The following is a 23,591-nucleotide window of genomic DNA, read 5'->3' as shown; positions in this document are numbered from 1 at the left end:
GGGAGATAATTGAATCATGGGGCCAGTTTCCCCCAAACTGTTCTCGTGGTATTGAATAAGTCTCACGAGATCTGATGGTTTTATAAGGGGAAACCCCTGTCACTTGGTCTTCATTCTCTCTTGTCTGCCACCAGATGAGACGTGCCTTTTGCCTTCTGCCTTCCGCCGTGATTGTGAGGCCTCCCCAGTCACATGGAACTGTGAGTCCATTAAACCTCCTTTTTCTTTATAAGTTACCCCGTCTCAGGGATGTCTTTATTAGCAGCGTGAAAGCAGACTAATACAGACATCTTCATCTAATCATTCTTTTGAATTTTCTCATTTTTCCCCCCACTCCTGTCCCATAGTTCAACACCTGCACGGTGTATGTTCTTAATAAACGTGTGTTCAATTTTGAATTCTCACAGCTGGCTCTTTCCAAAGAAATGAATTAGCCAATTGCCTCTCCCTGTGTTCCCCAGAGGATCAGAGAGGGTTGAGCTTCTTGAGCTCAGTAGTGCATGGGGTCTTGACCTTTGAGGCCTCTGGAGCCCACTGTTCTAGAACCTTGAGGTCTCATGCAGCCGAAGCCTTGGGAATGTGTACGCCAAGCACTGTGTCTTTCTTTACAGGATTTCCCCAAATTAAAATGCCCAATAGGTACACAAAACCTCAGACTTTTACTTCAGGCCCTGCTGGAAGGACTTACTTGGAGAAAGGATTGAATAATGAAAAGATTAAGGCTTTGGGGGTCAGATAGCCATGGCCTGGACATCCATACAAAATCAGGCAATAACCCAGCCCATAGGAGCCTCAGTTTCCCTATCCATAAATGGGGATAATACTACCTTTGTGAGGAGGTAGTTGTAAACCTTTAGTAGAAGGATATAGTTTCATCCCAGGCACTGAAGAGAAACTCATCAAATGTTAGGTTTTTTTTCCACCTTTTCTCATATTTTTTGATTTCCCTATAATTTTCTAGGTTTCTCTGGAATTTTCTCTACTGGGGAATGATGGGTAATGATGACTTAACTAAGAGCTCAGTCCCTAAAAGTATATTGGTTACTTCTAGGAAGGTAAAGTGTCCAAGTCAGGAAGCTTATGGTGGTATCCGTGGCAGGCATTTCAATGACCTGGGAGGCAGCCAGGAGACAGCACCCGACAGACAACGAATTCTGTGAACCTTGTGTCAACAATGTGCAGTTGCTCCAACCCTGCATGGTAGGGAGGACCAGTTCTTTGCACAAAGACATCACAGTTTCCAACATGAACTTAGCAGCCATTTCCACAGCCACAAGGAGAGACAAATTCCCCACTCCACACCCCGGTCCTCATAGGGAAAGGTTTGTATCCATCCAGTGAGGATATTGGCAAATTAATGATGAAGGCCTGACCAGCAAAAGTCTTATAATCAGTTACTCAATGCTTCAGAATGAGCTTGCTTTCTCTAAGTAAATCCAGGAGAGGGAGACAATTCTGGAGCCATGAACAAGCCCCCTGAGATGTCAGTCCTCCAGAAAGGAAGCAGAAGCAGTCCAGGCATCTTAATTTCAGCCACAGCAGGACAGGAAGTGACATTTACAATGTTGGTTTACAACCCAGAGGGTCAGTGGATCTGGGAGGGTCTCCCAGTGCCTGGACAAAGGGAGCGAGGGCTGGGATTTCCAGAGGCATCCTCGGACTTTCAGCAGTAGATCCTGAGGCTGTGTGGGCTAAGGAGAAGGAACCCACAGGAAAGGGCAGATGCGAGGGTGAAGGGATACACTGTATTTGGAACCTAGAAGTCAAAGTGCACTTAAATGAGACCCAAATTGATGTCTCATCCATTTCTTTTTTTAAAAAATGTTTTATTTCCATAGGTTATTGGGGAACAGGTGGTATTTGGTTACATGAGTAAGTTTTTCGGTAACGATCTGTGAGATTTGGTGTACCCTTCACCCAAGCAGTATATGCTGCACCCGATTTGTAGTCTTTTATCCCTCATCCCCTTCCCACTCTTCCGCTCTGAGTCCCCAAAGTCCATTGTGTTATTCTTACGCCTTTGCATCCTCATAGCTTAGCAGCCACTTATGAGTGAGAACATACGATGTTTGATTTTTCATTCCCGAATTACTTCACTTAAAATAATAGTCTCCAATCTCATCCAGGTTGCTGTGAATGCTATTAATTCATTCCTCATTATGACTGAGTAGTATTCCATCATATACATGTGTATATATATATACACACACACACACATATATACATACACACACATATATACACACATATCTCATAGTTTCTTTATCCACTCAAAATGCCCATCAATCATCCGTTTCTTTTTAAGTGGGTTTGTAGAACTAGGATCTGTCTTAGATCAGCATTGGCCTATAATGGTCAGAGGAAGGAAAGAGCAGCTATTCTCCTCACCTTCATCAGCATAACCTTCCTCTGTGACCCCACCTGCTAAACAGATATACTTTCCTCCATTCATTCAAGGAGCAATCATCAAACATCTGGGCTAAGGCAGGCCACGTGCTAGGATGGTTGTTCCCAAACTCAAGGTTCATGGATTTTGCCAGGCTGGCAGCAAAAGAAAACAGCTTTGGAAACTTAAAAATACCAGTTCCTGGGCTTCTCCACAGGTCTAGGTGAATTCCAAATAATCTGTATTTTTTAAAAAGTACTCATTTGAATGTCCCCATATTAGGAGTACAAGAAAGAATGAGCAGCAGCCAGGCATGGTGGCTCATGTGTGTAATCCCAGTGCTTTGAGAGGCCAAGGCAGGAGGATCACTTGAGGCCAGGAGTTTGAGACTAACCTGGATAACATAGTGAGACCCCATCCCTTAAAAAAAATTATTTTTAATTAGCTGGGCATGGTGGTAATCCCAGCTGCTTGGGAAGCTGAGAGTGGAAGGATCCCTTGAGCCCAGGAGATCCAGGTTGCAGTAAGCTATGATCACACCATTGCACACCAGCTGGGGCAACAGAATGAGACCCTGTCTCTACTGAAAAAAAGAAGAAGAAGAAAGGATGACCAGAACTCTGACTTCAACTAACTCACAGGAAAACAAGTAATTAGAATACAAGGTAAGGGCTGTGATTAAAGCATGTACAATGTGCTTGGAGGTCACAGAGAAGGATTGCTAGACCTTCTCTGGAGGTGTAAGCAATCATCTCCAAAGAAGTGATATTTGAGCTGGGTATTGAATAAGGGGAGCACATTTTCCAGGTGGTCGAGAAGGTAAAGGACATTTCAAGGCAGAGGGAATAATGTGGGCACCAGGGAGGGCTTGTGTGTCTGAGAAGTTGTGGTGGTTTAGTGGCGTTGGGTTGAAACATGGATCTCATCTTGGGAGAGTAGGCAGTGAGAGCTGAGGCCAGAGGGGGTCATGGCTGGATCACAAAGAGTATTGCATGCAAGGCAAGCCGGCAACTTGGATTCTATTCCCTGGGCCACTGTGTACCACTGATGTGTATGAGAAAAGGGAGCAGTAAAGTCAGGTGTACACTTTTATTTATTTTTCTGAGACAGGGTCTTACTCCAGCACCCCCAGGCTGGAGTGCAGTGGTGTTATCAGAGCTCACTGCAGCCTTGAACTCCTGGGCTCAAAAGATCCTCCTGCTTCAGCTTCCCCCTTGGGTTGGAAGGGATCAAACAGACACTGAAAGGAATTAGGGGGCTCTTATAATCACCCAGGCTAGAAAGGACATGGGTCCAAGCTTGTGTTAAGGTCGCCACAGTGAGGATGAAGCAGTGGGGATAGCTTGCAGAGATGTTAATACCTCTGTGATTTTCCTAAATATGTGTCGGGCATTCATGTGTTCCTGACCAGGAAGCCACCCCTCCACTGTCTCCAGTCTGCGTATGGCAGGGCATGACCTCCCAATGGGTCACGATTGCTAAATTAAGTATCATGAACCACTGTCATCATTAATGCAAACACACAGGACAGCTTTAGAAATCCTGGCAATGCTTTCTGGCAAATGTAATGAAAAAATTAATTGAATAATCATTCCACGTAAATAGATTTCATGTGAGCTCTCTTTTTGGTAGGAGGGAAGGGAGAAAAGGTCGGAGAATCCTGTGATTTATGGCTTTGAGAGGTATAATGAATTAGGCCGGGCACCCCACAGTGAGTCTGAGCCTGCTTCGGCCTGCATTATGAGGTGGTTAGATCGTTTTGAGCAGCGAGGCTCAGGTGACCTAATGCAGGCATGAGAGATGGAGGTCATTAAAATCTGCTACACTGTAGGAACTCTCTTTTAAAAGAGACTCAAAGGCTGACTTCGCAGAGTAGTGGCATTTCTCTTTGGGATACAAGGTGTTCTATCACTTATGGAAAACTGAAAACCCAAGCGATAATGATGGGAAATAAATTGATGGCCTCAAAAAGGAGGGTTGGAGAAGGAGGAGGGAGATAGGGGAGCTACCTACAACCCGTGGCAAAGGCTCCTGTAAAGGAAATGATGAATTAGTTAATATCAAGTAGGAAATATTGACTCATGTGCGTGAGACTCAAAATTACAATTTCTGAATCTGCACTGCCAATGTAGTCCAAGGGAGAGAACAACTGGGAGTTAGAGGCTGAGCTATTAATCCTAGTTTAAGACATTTGAGCATGGCCCTTCACTTCTGCTAAGCCTTTGTTTCCTAGTATGCAAAATGAATACCTATTGCAACAGGTAATTTTGAGTGTCAAGTGTGATTATATATTGGGAAGCTGTGGGTGTATGTATTCCCATGCATTTGCTCACAGGAAATTGTGAGCTCAACCCGGAAGACAGAGGAAGACCTTTCTGCTGAAGGAGAATACCAAGGGCCTGAACAGAATGGCTGAAACCTAGCCTGGACTCTTCTTTGGAAGCCATTGACCTGGTGAACTCAGTATTCAATGCTCTATGCTCTGAGAAATAGACTAATATCATACCCAAGTGTTCTGATGTTGGGGGAGCCCAATAATAAGATCTTAAACTCGAAGGGATGTATTCCACTGCCAACCAGCTTGGGGTGAGAAGGAAAGATTGGAGCGAGAGACCACAGACTTTACCTACGCCTCACAGAACTATGTCCTGGATGTTGGGTGGAGAAGATGCCTTCCTGGGAATTGCTGCTGTTGGGAGGGAGGCTGACACTTACAACCTGGTGGCATTCCAGGACCTTGGGAATGAGAGATCTACTCTTCAGGGGCCAAGTCTGTGCATCTGAGAACAGCTGCAGCTAGTCTATAGAAGGAATTTGTCCTCATTATCATTCTCTTGTTAATTCCAGACCTTTCTCGAAGTCCATCAAGCATTATAGTCTGGCCTGGCTTCCATTGTGGGGAAGAATGGTGGAGAAGCATGGCCACACTGGCAGTGATTCAGGGAACAGCAGCAACTTAAGAGAAACAGTGGAGAGGCAGCTGCCACCTTCTTGACTGTATCACCTGAATTCCCTATAGTAGACCGTATTTTCCAAAGATAGAGCAATCTCTCCCGTCCCACAGCCTCTTCCGACATGTGACCTTGACAACTCTTTCACCTAATGATCTGTTCCATGTACCCTGGCCTGGAGCCTAGGAAGAGCTTTGCAATTGCCTCTGTCAGAGGCATCTGAACCAGAGCAACTCCATCTTGAATAGGAGCTGGGTAAAATGAGGCTGAGACCTACTGGGCTGCATTCCCAGACAGTTAAGGCATTCTGAGTCACAGAATGAAATAGGAGGTCAGCTCAAGATACAGGTCGTAAAAACCTTGCTAATAAAACAGTTTGCAGTAAAGAAGCTGGCTAAGACCCACCAAAACCAAGATGGCAACGCCAGTGACCTCTGGTCACCCTTGTTGCTACACTCCCACTCCTCCCACTCCCATCAGTGCCATGACAGTTTACAAATGCCACGACAATGTTAGGAAGTTACCGTAAATGGTCTAAAAAGGGAGGCATGAAAAATCCACCCGTTGTTTAGCATATCATCAAGAAATAACCATAGCAATGGGCAACCAGCAGACGTCAGGTTGAAACGGAGTCTTGCTGTGTCGCCCATGCTGGAGTGCAGTGGCACAACCTCAGCTCACTGCAAGGTCCACCTCCGGGTTTAAGCCATTCTCCTGCCTCAGCCTCCCGGGTAGCTGGGACTACAGGCACCTGCCGCCATGCCAAGCTAATTTTTTTGTATTTTTAGTAGAGATGGGGTTTCACCATGTTGGCCAGGCTGATCTTGAACTCCTGACCTCAGGCGATCCACCAGCCTCGGCCTCCCAAAGTGCTGGGATTACAGGCATGAGCCACTACGCCTGGCCGCCATTCTTTTATTCTTCTACTTTCTTAATAAACTTGTTTTTGCTTTGCACTGTGGACTCACCCTGAATTCTTTCTTGCGTGAGATCCAAGAACCCTCACTTGGGGTCTTGGGATTGGGACTGGGAGCCGTTTCCTGTAACACCTCCACCAACAGAGGATGATGGAAATGATGCCATATGATTTCTCAAGTAGGTCATTAAAATGTCCTTCACTTCTGCTTTGTCCTCTTGAGATATTTGCTCTGGGAATGCAGCCACCATGCAATGAGAAAACCCAGGCCACGTGGGGAGGTCACATGGTGATATCCCAGCCAACAGATTCATCTGAGGTCCTCATCAGTATCAACCCCCAGATTTCTTCACATGGTTTCAGCCTTCAGCTGTCATGTCACTCACAGCCTTTGAGGCTTTCTAGCTGAGGCCCCAAACATTGTAGAGCAGAGACAACCTGTTCTCCAGTGTCCTGCTTAGATTTCAGGCCTACAGACTCCATGAGTATAATGCAATGGCTGTTTTGTGTCACTCAGTTTTGGATTGGATCATTACGCTGATCCAAATAGCTGGAAGATGTTCACGCTTACTTTCCAGGTGAGGCTGTCTAGAAACCTCAACTCGGAAACATTTGTCTTTTTTTTGAGACAGGGTCTTGCTCTGTCACCCAGGCTGGAGTGCACTGGCACCATCATAGCTCACTGCAGCCTTGAATTCCCGGGCTCAAGCCATCCTCCTGCCTCAGCCTCTCAAATAGCCACATCTACAGGCGAGCACCACCATGCGTAGTTAATTTTTTTATTTTTTATTTTCATGTAAGACAGGGTCTCACTATCTTGCCCAGTCTTGTCTTGAGCTCCTGGCCTCAAGTGATTCTCCTGCCTTGGTCTCCCAAAGTGCTGGGATTACAGGCATAAGCCACCACACCTGGCCCAGGGCTATTCATCTTATCAAAGATTTACTGCCTCAAAGTGCAAGGAAACAACTTTACAGTGAAAGATATTTTTAAAAACATGTAACAATCTATTTTGCTTGAAATAAGACTCTGTTTTTACCAGGACCCAGAACGCCACTGAACAATAAACCAGAACTAATCACATTAATTTCCTGAACCCAGGCAGAACCAGTTCCAAGTATCTCTTTTATTTTTAGTGAACCGTAAGCCAAATCAAAGTTGTTTAAAACATTGTGAATATAAGTATTCCATTCAAATTACAACCAAACCAATCCATCTTGTAAAATAATTTTGCCATGTTAAAATTATGCTATAAAATATTTTGCTGTTCTCTAAAATGAATCTGAGAAAACCTCATAAATGAATAAATAAATGTCATTTAAATATTTTGCTGTTCTCTACAATGAATTTGAAAAAACTTCATAAGCAAATAAATAAATATGTCATTTGTTCAAGCCCTTTGGGGTACACACTAATTCAATCCAAATTGATTGGTAAGATGGTAAGAAATACATTATTTATATGAACTGAGGGAGGACATGTCACGTCACACGCCAGTTCCCAATAAGCCCTAAGCACTTTTCTATCAAAGGAGCCGTACAAATTCTTGTTACATATCACATGATATATTAGAAAGATTCAGGATTTTAGAGTCTCCCAAACTGGGATTATTATCACAACCCATTTACTCTGAGACCTCAGAAAATATATAAGACTTCTCTTGGTGCATTTTGTCATTAGCAAAATGGAAAAGAAAATACATCAACTTCATAGCATTTGTTTGTGTGTGCACAGCTGTGGGTATATGTGTTTGAGAGAGAGAAAGAGGGAGGGAGGGAGAGGGAAAGAGAGAGAGAGAAAGAGAAGAAGAGGGAGGAGGGAGAGAGATACCGGAAGAGAGGGAGAGAGAGAGAGAAAAGGAGGGAGGAAGAGAGAGAAAGAGAGAGCATTTGTTACAGAGATGGCTAGTTTTGCCCTAAAACATGCACTTCCCCTTATGTAATGTACAGTTGTTTCTGGGTGGCGTCTAACCGGGTGATGCATTTGCTGGTTCTCATCTTGTATCCAGATGAGGCTGGAATTAGGCTTACCACGTGGACAGGCATGATCTGTGTACGTATGAGCCAACACAGTTAGATGACTGGATGCCTCCTCCGTATCTTCTTCTCTTACCTACCAACTGGGAGAAAACCAAAGAAGACTCCACGATCCTGGGAGATAGAGGTGGAGCCCACAGACGAAAAAAAAAAAGCAAGTCCTGGATTCACTGTGTGGAAGAAATATATGCATTGACCAGGAACATCTACAATAGATAATTAGAGGAGAGGGTGATGATCCACGGAGATTTGGGGGGTTTATTTGTTACAGCAGCTAATGTTACCCTAACTGTTACAGAGTCAGAGGAAATAATGTATACAGAATGGTAAGGCCAGTGTCTGGGAGACAGCCATGTTCAATAAATGTTTTTGTTTGTCCCTTTGAATGAATGCAGGATATTTACCTATCTTCCACTTACTCAGAATCTCACATGAGGCACCACATTTAGCACACTTGTTTAGTTGTAATCTTGCATGCTTATCTTTGTCTGTTTGAAAAGTTGGATAAATAGCAAGGAGTGACTACATTTGCTTGTATAAAGCACACGTCTCCTTTCAAATTTCACGTTAGTATTGATATTTGTGCTGTATATTTAGCATCATTGAAAAGGAGAATGAGTTTATGAAAAGACTTAAATGCTCCCAAAGAAAAACTCATATCCAGCCTGGGCAACATAGTGAGACCCCAAGGTAATTAGATCACTTGAGCCCAGGAGTTCGAGACCAACCTGGGCAACGCAGTAAGACCCTGTCTGTCTCTACAAAAAATACAAACATTAGCCAGGCATGGTGGCCGGCATGCTTCTAGTCCCAGCTACTCAGGCGGCTGAGCTGGGAGGATCCCTTGAGCCCAGGAGTTGGAGGCTGTAGTGAGTTACGATGGGGCCACTGCACGCTAGTCTGGGCAACAGAGTGAGATTCCACTTCAAAAAAAAAAAAAGAAAGAAAGAAAATAAAAGAAAAACTCATGTCTCGTGGTTTATTAAAGAACCAACAGACACCTCAAGACCTCTCTGTTCCTAATCATGAGGTGGTAGCATTTGACAGAGAAGAGAATTGCCACGAGGGCTATATAATATCCTCCTGTGTTTCTGTCTATTAATTAAAATTCTAATCATTAAAGAAAATATTTCACGTAAAAATATTTTATTTTAGGCCGGGCACTGTGGCTCACTCCTGCAATCCCAGCACTCTGGGAGGCTGAGCCGGGAGGATCACTTGATGTCAGGAGTTCGAGACCAGCCTGGGTAACATGGTGAAACCCCATCTCTACCAAAAATACAAAAATTAGTAGGGCGTGGTGGCTCACACCTGTAATCCCAGCTACTTGAGGGACTGAGGTGGGAGGATCACTTGAGCTTCAGAGGTTGAGGCTGCAGTGAGCTAAGATCACAGCACTGCACTCCAGCCTAGGTGACAGAGCAAGACTTTGTTTTCCAAAAAAAAAAAAAAAAAAGCCATAATAGTAACTTCATTTGCTTTTCTTCTTTTGAAATCTAGTGATTCAGGACCGTGAGATGTGACATAATACCTAGTCGACTAGCAAAATTTTTAATTTTCTGTTATATCTCTGTTTTATATCACCCTTGTGTGTGATTAGAGAAATTACTTTCAAACATTCTGATTTTATACAATTAATTTTTTTTCTTGTCAATAAAAATCTAAGGAAGCCACCCAGCTGTCAGAAAATAAACCATTATATCTGAGTGTTAAAATGCTTTAATTTGTGATGACAATCTGCTTGAAGAATGGTGCCCCTCCTTTCCCCTTAGCTCATATTTTGTTGAACCAGAATTTGCTTGAAAACAGATTCTTCAGTGTTCCCTTTCTGGCTACAGGACAAAAGTATATTTGTGAAATGCTCAAGTAGAAAGCTCTTTTGCAAAAGTTGAAGCTGAGTCTTTGTTTTGTACATAATCTATTGCTTAGTTCTCTAATGGATTTAATGTGAGGGTGGGACCGGGGAAGGGGTGGGCTGGAGTACTGGGTGAGTGATCAGCGTTAGTTTGGGCTCGTGGCCCATAAAGCTAGAAGGGCCGTTTCTAAAGGTGGCAGCACAAAGTGACAAAGATAAAACCCATCTTTTTTTTTAGGGTCTCGTTCTGTCACTCAGGATGGAGTGCAGTGGTGTGATTCTAGCTCACTGCATCCTCCAACTCCTGGTCTCAAGCAGTCCTCCTGCTCCAGCCTCCTGAGTAGCTGGGACTACAGACGTGTACCACCCTTCTCAAATAATTTTTATATACATTTTTAGAGATGGTGTCTCACTATGTTGCCCAGGCTGGTCTCAAACTCCTGGCCTCAAGTGATCCTCCTGCCTTGACCTCCCAAAGCACTGGAATTACAGGTGTGAACCACTGCTCCCAGCCAAAATTCACTTTTAAAGAATAGTGTCTTAAGCTTCAGGGCTTAAAGCTCAACACTTTGTTGGGGAGTGCCATCCCAGGGCAGCAGGAGTAAGCCCAAAAGGAGGGAGGGCAAATATAAGGAAATGTGTTGCTGACTTTGCACAATGTTCATGGTGATGTCTCAGTTTCTTGGGTTGTCTTTGGAGAGGCCACATTGCCAAGAGGGAAAGGGATGAAAAAATTGATCTGTTGACATCTGTCTTCCATTGTTTAAAGTTTGCACAGCATTTCGAGGCTAAGTGCTTAATGGGTCCTGAGGCATCCTGTACTTCAGCAGCAGTGTGGGAGCCCCAGAATGGCAGAGGAAGAGAGCACAGGTATGAGGCAAGATGCTTTTTGGCCATGCCTGCTAGTGACAGTAATACCTGATACAGTGGCACCAGGTCTGTAGAGGCAATGACACCTTGCGACAGAGGCTTCCAGGATCATGGGAACTTCATGTCATGCCTAGGGCTGCCTCAGCCAAGAAACAAGGCAATGCTGTGAATCCAGGGCCAACAGCAAATCTGCAGGGATTGGGGTTTTCAATGAAAGCATCTGTAATGGTGCATTAAAATTAAGTTTTGCTAAGACACATCCTCAATGGTGAGATGTGAGACCCCCCCCGATGCGGGATATAAGCTCAGGTCCCTCGTCCTTCCAAGCCTTGCCTTTTCCGTAGTTCCCCACTGGCTGTTATAGAGTGCAATACTGGCTTCAACAGACACCATCATAGCAGAAGGAGGTGGGTCATCTACAAGCCACATTTCAAGTTTCCAGTGGATTGAGCATGGAAGTTTAATTGCATTCACTGCAAAAGCAAGTGAAGATGATAAGCCTGTGGTAACTGTGGACAGGATGGGGTCACAGGGTGGGGCTGGGTAGGAAAAGATCATGGCTGTATTGTGTTCCTATCCTTCTATCTTGTCCACTGCCCATAAGTGCTAGGCATAACAGGATTAAGTGGCATCTTAGAAGTGCCCTTGGATACTGGGCATAGCTCCTTTCCTTCGGCGTGTGCTAGAAGAGCCATCTTGAGATCTCAGTCTCCTGTGCCTACCGGCTCCCTCTTCCCTACAAGGCTAAACATCCGTTTTCAGTTCTGACACTCTAAAACCACCTGCTCTTCACTTTTCCAGGTTTCCGAGGCAAAAGCAAGCAGCTTTTTGAGGGGGGAGCGAGGTGGGAATTGAGGGCTCGCCATGAGAGCCCTGGGAGACATTAAAGGGGGAATTTTAGCCCAAGTAAGGGTTGAAACCTGTAGCTCAGAGAACTACAGAACTATAGCTGGGGATGCTTTGAACATCTGCTCCAGAAAGATTTTGGGGACTTTTTAGATTTACCTTGGGTTTCCTGGGAAAGCTCAGGGGATGGAAGATCTTAATTTCTTATCTGGGTTACTTAACATTTCATTGACTCTTCGTGTCTTTAATGTGAAACTCAACTTTCCCAAAGTGTTGGTTCGAAGTTCCTTAAACATCAATGCCTTACTCTGTTGTTTTAGGGAACTTACATGCTGTTTATGAGGTTGAATGACTGATTCTCCTGATGTTTGGAGTACCTGGCTATGCAGTTTTGCCTGAATCTCCAAGCAGTCACCAGATTTGGTAGCTGCAGATCTTAGCTTTATAGGCTATGAATAACTTTAATGTAAGTGATGAACAGGGATAAAAGAAAGAAACTTACAAAACCAAAAGTCTACTTATTTGGGGGCATTTCTATGAGTTTGTTCTTTGTTATTGGATAAAGTACAAATTCAATCTGTTTAGTTATTTCAGAAGCATTCAAGTCTCCTCTTTCTTCTTGAGTAACCTGGATAAACTTTTCCCCCAAGACAATGTCCATTTCTTCTTCTATTTTTAGATACTAGGATGTTTCTGGTTTTCTTATTATGTACATCATCTCTCTTATCTTTATTTAATCTGTTCTCTTTTAAAATTTGTTTTAATTAAAAATATTTTTTAAGAGACAAGATCTCACTCTGTCTCCCAGGCTGGAGTAGAATGGTGCAATCATGGCTCACTGCAGACTTGAACTCTGGGCTCAAGCAATCCTCTCTCCTCAGCCTCCTGAGTAGCTGGAACTACAGGCATGTGCCACCACACCTGACTAATTTTTAAAATTTTTATAGAGGGCTGGGCGTGGTGGCTCACACCTGTACTCTCAGCACTTTGGGAGGCCGAAATGCACGGTTCGCTTGAGGTCAGGAGTTTGAGACCAGCCTGGCCAACATGGTGAAATCCCATTTCTACCAAAAATACAAAAATTAACTGGGCTTGGTGGCAGGCACCTGTAATCCCATCTACTCAGGAGGCCGAGGCAGGAAAATTACTTGTACTCGGGAGGCAGAGGTTGCAGTGAGCCGAGATCACACCACCACACTCCAGCCTGGGTGACAGAACGAGACTCCATCTTAAAAAAATATTTTTTTTGTAGAGATGGGGTTTTGCTATGTTGCCCACGCTCGTCTTGAACTCCTGGCCTCAAGCAATCCTCCCACTTTGGTCTCCTAAAGTGTTGGAATTAAAGGCATGAGCCACCGTGCTCAGCCTGTTTGCTTTTAGTTATGCCTTTTCAAATCATGGTATTATGCATTTCCCCACTTTTAAAAAATGCTCTCAATGGAATATTTATTTATTTTTATTGTACATATTTCTGGTGTACAAAATGCTTTGATATACATGTACATAGTAAAATGATTATTACAGACAAATTAAAATATTCGTCATCCCATGTAGTTAGCTATTTTTCATGGTGAAAGTACCTAAAATCTACTTTCTTAGCAAATTTTCAGTATACAGTGCAATACTATTAATTATAGTTTCAATGTTATATATCGGCTCTCCACACTTATTCATTCTGTATAACTGTAACTTTGTACAATTTTTTTTTTTATTTCACATGCAAGTGAAATCATGCAGCATTTTTCTTTCTGTGTCTTTCCCAAGAAGTTATTTTTGGCTTTGACAATTCTTTCTATTGTATTTTATTTTAGACTTCATTCCTTTCATCTTCTTCTTTTTTTTTTTTTTTTTTTGAGAGGGAGTCTCACTCTGTTGCCCAGGCTAGAGTGCAGTGGCATGATCTTGGCTCACTGCAAGCCCTGCTTCCCGGGTTCACACTGTTCTCCTGCCTCAGCCTCCCGAGTAGCTGGGACTACAGGCACCCGCCACCTCGCCCGGCTAATTTTTTTGTATTTTTAGTAGAGACGGGGTTTCACTGTGTTAGCCAAGATGGTTTCGATCTCCTGACCTCGTGATTTGCCCACCTCGGCCTCCCAAAGTGCTGGGATTACAGGCATGAGCCACCATTTCTATCTTTGTTATTTTCTTCCTGCTACTTTCCTCAAGTTTATATTCTGTGTTCTGTCACTAACTTCTTACATTAGATGATTTGATCATTAATTTTTACTCTTTATCTTTTTGATATAAGCAGTTAGGATTCTACATTTCCCTATGAGTATTGCTTTAGTACATGCTAACACTTACAATGTATAAGATTTTATTATGGTTCAGTCTCAAGTAGTGAAACATTCCCATGCTAATTTCCTCTTTGACCCACAAATTACAGTGTGAGTGTAATTTTGAGAATAGAAAGATCTTTTTAAAGAATGTTTTGAAATGTATAAATGCATGGGTTTTAGTTACCTTTTATTGCTGATTTCTAACCATTAAATTTTGGTGAATGTGGTCTATTAGATGTCAGTCCTATAAAAATTTAAAGAACTTTCTGACTTACAGTGCAGTCATTTTTAATAAATGTTTCATGAGTGGTTGAGAGGAATATGATTCTCCTAATTGTTTGGGGCAGGGACACACATACACATATTCATAAGGTCAAGCTTATTAATTGTGTAGTTCAACCGTTCTGTAATTTACTGCTTACTTTATTTATTCCTAGGAAAGGTGTGTTTTTCTATTCCATTCTGTTGATGGATTTGACAATTTCTCATGTAGTTCTGTAATTTTTATCTTATAAATGAGATTGTGCTACTAATCATGAACAAATATAAAATTACCTTCCTGGCAAGGCAAACCTTTGATCATGATAGCAATCCTCTTTATTCATAATAATACTTGCTTGCTTTAAATTTTATTTTCTCTGATATCAGGAAACTATCCTAGATTTTTTTTTTTTGTCTTTCAAACTCTCATTTGTATACTAGTGTGTGTATATATATATGTGTGTGTGTGTGTGTATTTATATATATGTGTGTGTGTGTATTTTTAAACTCAATCTGACATTCTCTATTTACTGGAAAATATTAGTCACTCCATTACATTTACTGATATGCTTAATCTTCTTCCTTGCATTATAGTTTCTACTTTCTATTTGATCTGCCTTTTCGGTGCTTTATGGATTTTCTTTTTCAGTTTTCTTTTGGATTGATTGTATTTGTTTCATTGTCCTCTCTATTGTTTTGGAAGTTTTCACTCTATCCTATTCTTTTATTTTATTTATTCATTCATTTTTTTGAGGCAGAGTCTTACTCTGTTGCCCAGGCTGGAGTGCAGTGGTGTGATCTCAGCTCACCGCAACCTCCAGCTCCCCAGTTCAAGAGATTCTCCTGCCTCAGCCTCCTGAGTAGCTGGGATTACCGGCTTGCAGACTAATTTTTTGTATTTTTAGTAGAGATATGGCTTCACCATGTTAGCCAGGCTGGTCTTGAACTCCTGGCCTCAAGTGATCCGCCCACCTGGGCCTCCCAAAGTGCTGGGATTACAGGCGTAAGCCACCATTCCTGACCTATTCTACTCTTTTAGTCAGTACCCTTAACATTTTGATATGCTTAAGTAACTTAAAGACCAAAGTTAAATAGAATATTTCTTTCTCTGAACAATCATAGACCTTAGAATATACTTCAAATAACCTATCCTCTGTCTTACATATTATTGTAGATCAATATTTAATTTTATGCTGATTTTTTTTTCTTTTAACCCACAAATCAGTTGTTTTGCAAATCCTTTAGATAAGGGGTAAGGAGATGTTTTCTGTGTGGGGACAGATTTTATGGCCACAAGGGTCTATGTCACAGTTACTCAAATCTGCTGTTGTACTATAAAAACAGCCGTGAAACCATGAACAAATAAGAGTGGTTGTGTTTCAAGAAAGTTTTATTTACAAAAATAGGCAATGGACTGGATTTGGTCCACAGTTTGTCAACATTTGCTTTAGATCTTCTGATGTGATTATTGCTTTACTTAGTTACCATTTTTTCTTGAATCTTGGACTTTCCTTCTAGGTCATCTCCTCTCTCCTGAAGTATATTCTTTGGCTAGTTCCTTAGTGAGGACCTGTTGGTCATAGGCTTTCAGGATTTCTTGACTTTGTCATCGGTTAATGTTATAGCTTGGATGGAATGATAGTTTAGCTGGGTATATTTTCTCTAAATTTTTTTTTTTGTTGTGGGGGAGGATGGGTAAGAAATAGCACATCCTATTATTTTATATTTATTTTAAGTCTAAGCCCCATCTTGATGAACCAGTAAAAAAAAATTCCGATTTAGTTCTTGTTGGACTATCTTCTCATGTCCATCTTTATAAAATTATATTTAAAGCTCTTAAACTCACTTAGTGCTAACACATTAGTAAAAATGAGAGTCTCTTGGTGTTTTAAAGTTATTATTCTATAATTTTCTGAATTTTGTAGTTGTTGCTAAAGATTTCTGGTGGTGGTTTAATTGGCATTGTTTTGCAGGTGATCTGTCATTTCTCACTGGCCGCTTTGAAGATTGTTTTTTTCCTTTACCTTTGGTATTCTGTGGTTTTTACTATGATGTATCTTGGGTGGTGGATATGGCTTGGATTTGTGTCCCTGACCAAATCTCATGTCAAATTATAATCCCCAATGTTGGAGGAGGGGCCTGATGGGAGGTATTGGATCACGGGGAGCATATTTCCCTCTTGCCGTTCCTGTGATGGTGAGTGAGTTCTCACGAGAATTGGTGTGTAGCACCTGCCCCTTCTCTCTCTCTTCCTCCTTCTCTGGCCATGTGAAGATGTGCCTACTTCTCCTTTACCTTCTGCCATGACTATAAGTTTCCTGAGGCCTGCCAGCCATGCTTCCTATACAGCCTGCAAAACCATGAGCCAATTAAACCTATTTTCTTCATAAATTACCCAGTCTCAGGTAATTCTTTATAGTAATGTGAGAACAGGCTAATACAATGGTCTCTTTATGGCTCCTGCTTTAGATTTGTTGTGGTATCTAAATCTGAAGATTTACATCTTCCACTATTTTAAAAAAAATTTTAGCCATCACTTCTTTTAATATTTTCTCTTCTGAGTTCTGTACACTTTCTTGTTTTGGAACTTTGATTAGGTGTATATTAGACCAAATTATTCTTTCCTCATCTCTTTGTGCTACATTCTGGGTAATCCCTTTCAGTTCATTAATTCTCTTTTTTTGTCACCCAGGCTAGAGTGCAGTGGTGTGATCTCAGCTCACTGAAGCCTCAACCTCCCGGGGTCAAGTGATCCTTCTACTTCAGCCTCCCAAATAGCTGGGACTACAGGCATGTACCTTCATGCCTGGCTAATTGTTTTGTAGAGATGGAGTTTTGCCATGTTGCTTGGGCTGGTCTTGAACCCCTGAGCTCAAGCAGTCCGCTTCCCAAAGTGCTGGGATTCCAGGCATGTGTCCCCATACCTAGTCAATTCTCTTTTCGGTGGTGGTCATTCAGCTCTTTAAACCACATTGAATTCTGAATTTTAATTATTTTACATTTCACGTTTAGAAGTTCTACTTTTTTTTAAAGTTATATGGTTATTTTGGAAGGAAGCTATGCTAACCACTATACCACAAATACCACAGTGGTTATTTTGGGAGCCTCTAAATTTTTTATTACACATTTTATTTCATTAAATGTTTTATTTATTTAATTATTTATATTGATGTATTTGTTTTGTTTTGAGACAGCCTCTCTCTCTGTTGCCCAGTCTGGAGTGCAGGGATGCAATCAAAGGTCACTGCAGCCTTGACCTCCCAGGCCCAAGCTATCCTTCTACCTGAGTAGCTGGGTCTACTGGTGCCCACCACCATGCCTGGCAAATTTTTGCATTTTTTTTTTTTTTTTTTTTTTTTGGTACTGACAAAGTTTTGCCATGTTGCCCAGGCTGGTCCGAGCTCCTGGACTCAACCAATCTGCCTGCCTTGGCCCCCCAGAGTGGTGGGATTACAAGAGTGAGCCACCACACCTGGCCTATTTAAATATTTTTAATGCAGTTATTTTATAGTCTGTATCTGATAACTCTAACGCTAAATGTTCTTGAGATTTTATTGTATATTAATCTTACTGACTCTTGAGGAAGGTGACTTTTATCCTCATGTCTTTTATGATTTTTAATTGCAAGCTCATATGTGACTGGCTTTTAAATTTGAGATTCCTGAAGAGCCTGGGATAGGAATGATTTCCTCTACAACAGGATTTGTGTTGGTTTCTCTTAGGTGCCTGGACTGCTATCAGCATGGTGCCTCTTCAATCTAGTCACTTACCCTGGGCTTTCCTGGAGCAATCAGAGAGTAAATTCAACCCCATACTCACGGAAGGAAAGGGCTTGATTACACATTCTCAGAGAAGACCTCCTCTACTCTCCGTCTTGGCCAAGACAAACATGTTTGCATGTGTTTTGGGCTCCTTTGCTTGAGGAAGGATTTTTTTTCCCCTAGCTCAGCTTCATATTATGGGCATAGCTCTTGTGGGGTCCTCACTGATGTGAGGAGTCTCAGTTCCAATGCTTCACCATGGACGTATGGAAAACTTGGTCTGTTATTCCTGGCCAAGCTATCAAAACCCAAGTCCAGAATATGGACACCAGCACGCACCCCAGGGCAGCTTTGGCTCATGGTTGTACTCACCACTCTGGCATCAGCTCCTATTTCATTTCAATCCCTGGAAACCTTCTTTAATTTCTTGTGAAATTTTCTATGTGTTCAGAGTTATATTTGCTGTGGGATACCCAGCATCTACTTGTTTCATAGTGAAACGTTTCCCAGGATATCTATCCAATCCTAAAGCAGGAGATCTGAAGAGAGTCTTCTTTTAGAGACAGGGTGTCGCTCTGTCACCTAAGCTGGAGTGCAGTGGCACAATCATGGCTCACTCCAGCCTCTACCTCCTGGGCTCAAGCAATCCTCCCATCCCAGCCTCCTGAGTAGCTGGGACTTCAAGGATGCACCACCATGCCTGGTTAATTTTTTTTCTATTTTTTGTAGGAATGAGGGTTTCCTTATGTTGCCCTGGCTGGTATGGAACTCCTGGGCTCAAGCGATTCTCCCGCCTCAACCCCCTCAGAGTGATGGAATTACAGGCGTCAGTCACTGCACCAAGTGTAAAGTGTCTTTGCCTGTATTTTGCATGCTGTTTTTCTTCCTTTGATATATATTCTTCAGTAGTTATTTAGCACAAGTGCTAGTGCTAAGACTTTATTCCCTATTTGCTCATGTTAAACATGGTTACAGGTATTGTTCTAATAGAGTCTGGGTCAAGTCTCCTTGACCTTAGTATCCTTTTATCTTCTCCTTGCCTGAGATTGCAGAGTGTGAGGTCAAGGAAAGGGTGGAAAAGAGAGGGAAGGAGAGGGAGAAAAAGGAAGGGAGGGAGGAAGGGAGAGAGGGAGGGGAGAGATGAGAGGAAGAAAGAAGTAGAGATAAGAGAGAGACAGTGAGAAAGAGAAAGAGGGAGAGAGGGAGGAAAAAGGGAGAGGGAGAGAGATGAGAGAGAGATAGAGATGAGAGAGAGACAGAGAGGAAGAGAAAGAGGGACAGAGGGAGGAAACAGGGAGAGAAAGAGAGATGAGAGAGAGGGGAAGAGAAAGAGGGAGAGAGGGAGGAAAAACAGAGAGATGAAAGAGAGGGAGAGAGACAGAGAGTGAAAGAGGGAGGGGGGAGAGGAAGAGAAGGAGGAAAAAGGGAAAGGGATAGAGAGGGAGAAATAAAGATAAAAAGAGAGAGACAGGGAGAGAGAGGGAGAGAGAGAGAAAGAAAAGGGGAGAGAGAAGGAGAGGGAGAAAGAGAGAAAAAGAGAAAGTGGGAGAGAGAGAGAAAGAAAGGAAAGGGGAGAGAGGGAGGGAAAGGGAGAGAGGGAGAGAGAGCTCACGCAGGTAAGCAGGCTGGGGATGTGGGGTATCATGGGGAGTGGGTGTTTTTCTGCTTTCTCTTCCTCAAGTTTGTTAAAAAGTCTTGTCCTGTCGCTCTCAGCAAGGTCACTTTTGGGCCATTTCCCCAATTCCAGGCAGAGTCCAAAATTTCCCTTTGAACCAAGGTTGGGTCTCAATGAGCCTCTTCCTTGACTTCCCCCATCTCTCCCAGGGGCTGTTTTTCACTACTTCTGTCAGTGGAAGACACAGAAGGCAAAACCCGGGGCTTCGGGGCTCAATGTTTTGACCTGTGGGAAGAGGGGGACAGAACTGAATCTCTGTGTGTTTCTTTCCCTTCCACGCCTCTCCTTCCCTCAGGACGTCTTATTTATTTTCATGACTGCATCACAAACTCCCTGTTATTGCTGAAGGTAATTAGCTCTGCGCAATTATAATCATTCTCGATTCCTCTCTGGCTTTCCTCTCCACCAGGGAAAAACAAAAGTGAGGCACCGAGATTATGGGGGAGGGCTTCAGTCTTTTCTACACCTTTTCACCCCAACTGCCCACACATACCCTCTGCCTGCTTCTCTAGAAATTGAGATATTCATGAGCTATCTTAGGATTTTGTCTATTGACCATCTTTATTCTGTTTTGGTTTTGGGGAGAAGATGGCCATGAGAAGCACTAATTCTTAGACATTATTTCTAGACTTTCACAAAAGGATTATGGGTCAGGTGTATTGGCTCATGCCTGTAATCTCAGCACTTTGGGAGACCGAGGCAGGAGGATCACTTGAGGCCAGGAGTTACAGACCAGCCTGGGCAATATAGTGAGCCCCCCCCCCCCCCGCCAACCTCTAAAAATTTTTTTTAAATTAACGAGGCATGCTGGCACATGCCTGTAGATTCAGCTACTTGGAGGCTGAGGTGGGAGGATCACTTGAGCCCAGGAGGTTGAGGCTTCAGTGAGCTATGATCATGCCACTGCACTCCAGCCTGGGAGACAAGATGCTGTCTCAAACAGCAACAACAACAACAAAACATCCAAAAGGTTTTTTGACATAAGCCTTGTGGCCCTGTGGTTTTTTTTGCTTATTGTCTATTTTTATGGTGGTTTTAAATTTGTCTTTTACATTCGTTTTGTTAGTTTTGAGAGCTGAAGACACCATGATGCCATTTTATTACCTTAATAGTACATTCAAGACCACATCGGTCCCTTTCTTCTGGGAGTGAGGGCTTTAGACCCAGAAAGACTTCAATTCAAATCTTAGCTCTGTCATTTATGGGATATTGAGCAAGTTACTTACTCTTTGTATTTCAGTTTTCTTCTTTAACACCGTGATAACAATTAATTTGTGGTGAGGTTCAGGGATGTATACATGAATAAAACAATGTTTGTTCTCTCCACAAGATCATTTTCAAAGGCAGCCTGAAAAGTGGTTACTGGCCGGGTGCAGTGGCTCATGCCTATAATCCCAGCACTTTGGGAGGGCAAGGCGGGAAGAACATTTTAGGTCAGCAGTTGAAGACCAGCCTGGTCAACATGGGGAAACACCGTCTCTACTAAAAATACAAAAATTTGCCGGATGTGGTGGCGCATGCCTGTGATCCTAGCTACTCGGAAGACTGAGGCAGGAGAATGGCTTGAACCTGGGAAATAGAGGTTGCAGTGTGCTGAGATCATGCCCCTGCACTCCAGCCTGGGTGACAGAGCAAGATTTAGTCTCAAAAAAAAAAAAAAAAAAAAAGAAAAGAAAAAGGAATAATTACTTAAAATGGAGAGTACTCAGTCCAATGGAAGCCTTCTCTGGATGATCCTCAGAGGGCAATAGAGAAAGGACAGTGAGGATAAGGGTGATCACTCATCTTTTCCAAGTGAGCATGCACCTGATAAGACAGTTGAAATGACCTGTTGGAGGTAGCAGGAAGGACATGTGAGGAAAGTGTGTAATTGATGTGACTCTAGGGGGCCATGTGGGAGGTAAAACTCAGGGGCTGCAGGTACCACGTCATGGAAGATTTGTGTGTCCTCCATTCTTTGTTGTTGTTACTATTTTTTTTATTTTTTTGAGATGGGATCTCACTGTGTCACCCAGGCTGGAGTGCAGTGGGGATCATAGCTCACTGTAGCCTCAACCTCCTGGGATCAAATGATCCTTCCACTTCAGCCTCCCAAGTTTCTGGGACTATAGGTGTGCACCACCATGTCCGGCTAATTTTTAAATTTATTTTTGTAGAGTTGAAGTCTCACTATGTTGTCCAGGCTGGTCTTGGACTGCTGGGCTTTCTCACCTCAGCTTCCCAAAGTGTTGAGATTGCAGGCATAAGCCACTGTGCTTGGCCTGGAATTTGTTCTTAGGAACAATGGATCTTTTATTTTTTAATTTTTTTTTTTTTTTTTGAGACAGAGTCTTGTTCTGTCCCCCAGGCTGGAATACAGTGGTGCAATCTCAGCTCACTGCAAGCTCTGCCTCTGGGGTTCATGCCATTCTCCTGCCTCAGCCTCCCTAGTACCTGGGACTACAGGTGCCCGCCACCACGTCTGGCTAATTTTTTTGTATTTTTAGTAGAGACAGGGTTTCACCGTGTTAGCCAGGATGGTCTTGATCTCCTGATCTTGTGATCTGCCTGCCTTGGCCTCCGAAAGTGCTGGAATTACAGGTGTGAGCCACTGCGCCCAGCCTACAGTGGATGTTTTTAAGCTGAGAGTTAACCACAATTAGGTTTGCGTTTTAAAAAATCATGTAGGAGCATTGAAAGAGATGGTTAAAAAGAACGAGGGAGATTGTATACATGGCTGCAACCATATCAGACATCCAACAGGCTCTTCTTACAATATGACTTGGGTATTCCTTCCATTGAGTAGATCTGGGCGGACTTATGATACTGTGAGACTCCCAAGCCAGATCACAGAACCCAACACAGCTTCCTCCTAGGCCTCTTGGTATGTTTGTTCTTGGAACTCACCAACATGCCATGAGGATGCCCAAGCATTTGTGGAAAGATCCACAAGGAATGAAATTCAGGACCCCAGCTGAAAGCCATGGCTGAGCTCCCAGCTGACAGTCAGTGTCAACTACCAGCCACGGGGCTACACCATCTTGAGAGTGGATCCTTCGTTCTCAGTGAATTCCACATGGGACAGAGAGAGGCTGACCCTGCTCAGCCCTGCCCAAATTGCACATTCAAGGGCAAAAGAAAGGATTATTATTGTTTTGAGACTTTGAATTTTGTCATGATTTGCTACTAGGCCATAGATAACTGATACCAGGAGGGAGAATGGAAGCAGAGGCATTCATTAGAGAACATAATTACTCAGGCAAAAGATGATGAGGGCTTAGCTAAGGCATTCATTAATTGAGCAAAATTATGACATGTCAGGCATGGTGCTACAACGTGGAAATATAACGTGAACTGGGTAGACAAGGTCTCGTCTACTGAAGAAACTGACTGGCTACCGGGCAGAGAGGATGGAATATAGAATACAGCCATTGAGCTACTTATATTGTGCTAACCTAAAGATGCGTGATCTTACCATGTAATGTTAAGAGGCGTTTAAAAAATAGAATAAAATAACTAGAAACATGCATTATTATATGGGTAAAACTTTTGGCATACAGATAGCATGAAAATGACATTGGCTTTACGCTCTAAGCCCTATTGAACATGCTATAGGAAGTGGGTTTTTTTTTTTTGATCTTTGTCTCCATTAGAGAAAACCTTCATGTGGGCACTTTTGATGCTCCCCTACCATTGTGTGATTTTCAGTTCAAAGCATTTGCTATTTGCATCAGTGCTTGTTGCTTTTTTTTTTTTTTTTTTTTTTTTTTTTTTTTTTT

The sequence above is a fragment of the Rhinopithecus bieti genome, unplaced genomic scaffold (assembly GCF_001698545.2).
Source record: "Rhinopithecus bieti isolate Rb0 unplaced genomic scaffold, ASM169854v2 scaffold_23236, whole genome shotgun sequence".
NCBI lineage: Eukaryota > Metazoa > Chordata > Mammalia > Primates > Cercopithecidae > Rhinopithecus > Rhinopithecus bieti.
The sequence above is the reverse complement of the archived record's forward strand: the minus strand, read 5'-3'. Positions refer to the sequence as shown.